Here is a 5,450-nt window from a genome sequence, read left to right on the forward strand (position 1 = left end):
TATCACCAATTCAACGTACATGAGTTTGAGTAAGCTCTGGGAGTTGGTGATGGACAGGGAAGCCTGGTGCGCTGCCGTCCATGGGGTCACAAAGAGTTGAACATGACTGAGCGACTGAACTGAACTGATAGATTCATAGTGGTAGCTTTATTCCTGTATATCATGGAGAAAACCATGATACTTGCTCTCTGAAAGGCAGTTGTGAAGGGTTCAGGGTCTAATGTCAGATCTAAGTCTTCTATAATACAAAAAATCTACTGCGAGTCTCCTCAGATTTCCCTGGAAGTAAAATGAACAGATGAGAAACGCTGCTATTTCTTATCAATATATGTAACGTCTATGACTGGCAGCCTGTGCCTGGACTCCACTTAAATGTTACGTTGCATGCCTCGTCCTTGTATTTCATCCAGTCATCTAAGCCAGAGTCCGTGCCAAATCCCACAATTCTGTCTTCATCATGTTCTCCACCTTCAAACAGCAAAAAGAAGTCACCATTTCCAAGAAACACACTCATCAAGAGAAACTTGATTCTTCTTTTGCCTTCAACTTCTAATATTTGTTTGATAAATTTGGTAAATTTGGCACAAGAGAGCAGGCTGTTTTATCTAGAATTAGCTAAAGAATCAATCACTGAGGACTCTTGTCAATTACTACCTTCCTCTTTTATATTTGCCGTAGTTGGATAAACTTTTGGTTTTGACCCGTGGGAGGGATGACAGTGTTCACTGAGGGATTTGCAAATGGCTATGCAATCATTTTCTAGTAGAGAATGCAATCTGGCTTTACACTCTCTTATCTCACACTTCCAGTAAGTTTTCTTATCCCTATATTTTCTATCAACTTGATATTTGTATTGGTATCATTACGTTAGCCCACAGTTCACAAATAATTATAGAATACACAATGCTCTTTGTTGTATATTCCATGCAGCCAGTTGATTCTTGTATAATATTTTTATTGATTTCTGCTGGTCTCTTGCGTCCATTGTCAGCCGACAGTTGGGATCAGACCATGAACTGACAAAGACTACGAATAAATGATTGATTACTATCCAGTTCAGCAAAGTCATTCAAAGCATTGACAAATGAGTGTGATGGATGCTGTTACTTCCTTTGAATAAGACAAAAGAGAAAAAAAAAGAAGACATGTAGGCACCCCATTCATTTACCGATATGTGACTTCTTCCCTTAATCAATCATGTTTTTTAAGATCAGAAGAGCGTTTCCTCATTTTTTCGGTATTCGCAATCTGGCAGCCACAGATATGACATGCTGTTATGTTTAATCTGTATCATTGACATTTTCTCTGTCATCTTCTTAAGTCTGGACAAGCAACCAAAAAAAAAAAAAAAAAAAAACCAAGCTGTGGTTAGTAGTGTTTGCCAGTTTCTGTCATATAAATGCTCCTTCCATGGTTTCACTTTACCAACTTGAGATGTGCAGTATCGTATCATCATGTAACATTTCCATGACAAAAGCGCGATAGCAGAAAATAACCCTGAGACCATAGATAATAGCAACATGTAGTAACATAATTAGGAAGGAGTGTAAATATTGAGTACTTATTACCTCTATTTTTAATATAACTTAAGCATAAATTTATATAATTTATTTTATTTTTTTTGTTTTATTTTTTTATTTTTTTAATTTTAAAATCTTTAATTCTTACATGTGTTCCCAAACATGAACCCCCCTCCCACCTCCCTTCCCATAACATCTCTGTGGGTCATCCCCATGCACCAGCCCCAAGCATGCTGTATCCTGCGTCAGACATAGACTGACGATTCAATTCTTACATGATAGTATACATGATAGAATGCCATTCTCCCAAATCATCCCACCCTCTCCCTCTCCCTCTGAGTCCAAAAAAATATGGAACGCTTCACGAATTTGCGTGTCATCCTTGCGCAGGGGCCATGCTAATCTTCTCTGTATCGTTCCAATTTTAGTATATGTGCTGCCGAAGCGAGCACTACAATTTATTTTAAAATCATAATTGTATCTAACTAACTGGCTCTCAAAAATCCAGCGAAGTTAACAGTTGGCTCTCAAGAGTTGGTACAAACTAGTTTGAGCATCCCAGCACTCCACGTGGGTGGGACGGATTAGTTCTCATCATAAGGGCTGTGACCCTTGGCTGCTAAAGTAGAACATATAAACAGGCGCACAGTGTGCGAATGATGCATGAATGAAGACTTTAAGTCGATTATCTAATTGTTATAATCAAAACACACTCTTTCTTTTTTCTTTAAATCAGCTCATAGAACCGAAGGCCAACTACATTTGAACTATACCGTATCAGCAGGTACCGTACTGACTGCCATCAGTCTTTCTCAGCTGCAGTGTGATTTTCCACGCTTCCTCTGAAGACACAGCTTGCAGTTTGAAGCCAAGCCTCTATGATTTCCCTCCCTGGTCCAGTTTGGAAGAATAATCCATGACAAAACTAGCTTTAAAATGGCAGCATGTTCCTTAGACCCTGGAATATAATAACGTCTTCTCAGACAGGCAGTTGCTAATTGGCTCGCAGGGGTCTGGTCTTCGGGGATTTGTCTCACAGCTGCCAACATGTTGCTTACCTGGGAGACACTCACCTTTATTCCTGAAATTAACTGGAGGTGGGGCCTCTGAGTTTTGCTTTTGAATCACAAAAGTCATACAACTTCCCTTGTGGCCACAGCCTTCTGCATGTTTTTCCTCTGTGAGTGGTCTGTTGCTAGGTTCAGGGAGCAGCCAAGGAAGGCCAGCCTAGAGCTAGAGCTGTGCTAAACTGACTTTTTTGCAGGCACAGAAGGTGGCAGCTGTCCTTCAGAAGGTCAGGAGGTGAGCAAAGACACGCTGCGTGAGACTGTGCCTTTGGCCTTCATTCATCTTCATTTATTCTCACTCTCTCACTCACCAAATGAATCAATAAATACCAGGTGCCTACCTGGAAACTGAGCAGTGTGTATTTGCTAAATTTAAAGACCTTCATGGACTTTTTCTTACAAAAGCAATGCGTATTTATTGTAGAAGACAATGTTAGAATACAAATAATTGAGAACAAAAGAAAAACAATCATAATCATTCTAAGATATTTATTTGTTTTCTTCCAGACTTTTTAGTGCCTGTGTAATACATGGTTGAGCCTCCCAGGTGGCTCAGTGGTAAGGATTCCGCCTGCCAAAGTGAGTTCAATCCTTGGGTCAGGAAGATCCCCTGGAGAAGGAAATGGCAACCCACTCCAGTATTTTTGCCTGGAGAATTCCATGGACAGAGAATCTTGGTGGGCTACAGTCCATGGGGTCACAAAGAAACGGACACAACTTAGTAACTAAACAACAATACATGGTTACAAAATTGGGATCCTACTTAATAAATATGATGCTTTTTGACTTAAAATTATACTGTGAAGTGGTTTTTGTTTTAACAAGGTATTTGCACGGGTCTTGGGAGGGACAAAGCATCCCTTTGGCTTCATCGTGTTGGAGGGAAATAAAGTGATGCTTCTTGTAGGAATGCAGTCTTAGAATGGAGGAAACCAAGTGATTTGTGCAAGCTCTTCTGTCTTGCTGTTGCTGGGATCAGGGAATCTGAGATCTTGGAAGGCTGTCACTGCTTTTCACAGGATCTTTCGCATTAGAATCTTTGATTTGGGAAATTGAACTATTGTTAGTCGATGTGTGTTTTTGCAACTATTTCCTTTAGCGTAGTCAATGGTAAAAGTGTGTATGCTACATGTGGTAAGAGGATATGCAGAAGAGAGCTTTTATATATACTTTGCCTCTAAAACAGAGGCAGCAGCAGTCTCCTAGAACGCAGCCAGGGGGTAGCCAAGATCAGATAATTCCACCGTGTTTCCAGTTCTGGTTTCTTGAGAAGGGGGGCCCTACCCTTCGAGCCTGTGGGGTCCACCTCTTTGCCGTCTCTACAGTCCGTCTCCTCTGTCATCCCCACTGCCTCTGGCTCGGTCCAGGCCCTCGTTATTGCTTGCCCACACGGGCTCGGCTCCCTCCTCTGTGGCCCCCAACGCCTTCCAACCATCCTCACAGTGATCCCTCTGTGGCTTTGCTCTTGCGAGTGTGATTCCTGGGCCAGTATCACCTGGGACCTGCAGACTCTCAGAACCCATATTCTCTGTCAGCGAGGACCCAGTATGAAAACAGAGAGCTTCATTAATTTGAACAGAGAAATTTTATGTCTTTAAATTTATTTTTATTTTATTTCTGGCTGGGCTGGGTCTTTGTTGCTTTGTGTGGGCTTTCTCTAGTTGCGGTGAGTGGGGGCTACTCCCTAATTGAGGTGTGTGGGCGTCTCACTGCAGCGGCTTCTCTCGTTGCGAAGCGCGGGATCTAGGCTCCTGGGCTTCAGTCATTGTGGCCTGTGGGCTCCCGAGCATAGGCTCAGCATTTGTGGCGCATGGGCTTAGCTGCTCCTTAACTTGTGGGATCTTCCCGGACCAGGGATTGAATCCATGTCCCCTGCATTGGCAAGGGGATTCTTAACCACTCGCCACCAGGGAAGTCTCAAGAAATTTTAATATATCAGTTGGATAAGTGGATAATTGGATGAATATATTCTTTTTGCAGCTTATCATGGAGATTGTTTCCAATAAGAAAGATGGGAGAGTTGAGAGAGCTGGGAGGGAAGGCAGGGCCTCTCTAACAAGGTGACATTTGACCAAGGACCTGATTGAAGTGAGGGAGAAACTGGGTATCTGGAGGAAGTGCCTTCCAGGCAGAGGGAACAAAGGTGTTGAAGAACCAGTGAGGGGGCCAGGCAGGTGGCTGCAGAGTGATGGAGCGGGGAGGTGGCAGGTGATGAGGTCAGGGAAGTGATGGGAACAGAGTCAAAGCCCCGGTGAGGACTTTTGCCAAAATCTGTGCTGTGCTCTGTGCTGGGGACACACTGGGGGGCTCGCTTTGCAGAGGGGGCCAGGACCCTGTTGATGAGTCACAAGGATCGCCCTGGCTGCTAATTCTAACCCTAACCCTGACCTGTGGAAAGTACATTATGGAGCAGCGACGTTGGCAGCAAGGAGGCCCGCTGGGAGACGATGGAGATCGTTCAGGCGCTGATGGACACTTGAGCTGCAGAAACGTCCAGGAAAGCTTCGAAGAGCCACTGACTGGCTGGCAGGTGCGGAGGATGGGGAGAGTTCAGCCCTGGCAGCAGTGAAACCGTCCGACTGCTCCCACCTCTTCTGCCCGTCTTCCCCTGGAGACCTGCCAGATGTGTCCGGAGCAGTAGCCGCTCGCCAAGCGGCAGCTCATGACTTGCCAGGAAAAGTTGAAAAGCCAGCTGGTTGCCTTCTTAATCCAATTATTCTATTATCTGGCACAAGGGCTAAAGAGTCCTTTTAAATTAATTACCGTAAAATCAAAGACAGGCTCAGGGAGAGATACTCTAACCGTCAGCTCTTGTCTCCTTTCCTGGGGCTGTCTGACAACCACAGTACCACTGTCCTGGGCA

The 5,450-nt window shown here is 44.0% G+C and overlaps 1 non-coding gene across 1 annotated transcript; it reads right to left on the reverse strand.

Moving 5' to 3' along the window:
- Window positions 1–1,865: 1,865 nt before the first annotated feature.
- LOC128057122 (U6 spliceosomal RNA) lies at window positions 1,866–1,972 on the reverse strand. The gene has a single exon (XR_008200296.1). It is a non-coding gene; the product is annotated as a U6 spliceosomal RNA (small nuclear RNA).
- Between the last annotated feature and the right edge of the window lie 3,478 nt (window positions 1,973–5,450).

This window comes from Budorcas taxicolor, chromosome 11 (genome assembly GCF_023091745.1).
Source record: "Budorcas taxicolor isolate Tak-1 chromosome 11, Takin1.1, whole genome shotgun sequence".
NCBI classification, from domain to species: Eukaryota; Metazoa; Chordata; class Mammalia; order Artiodactyla; family Bovidae; genus Budorcas; species Budorcas taxicolor.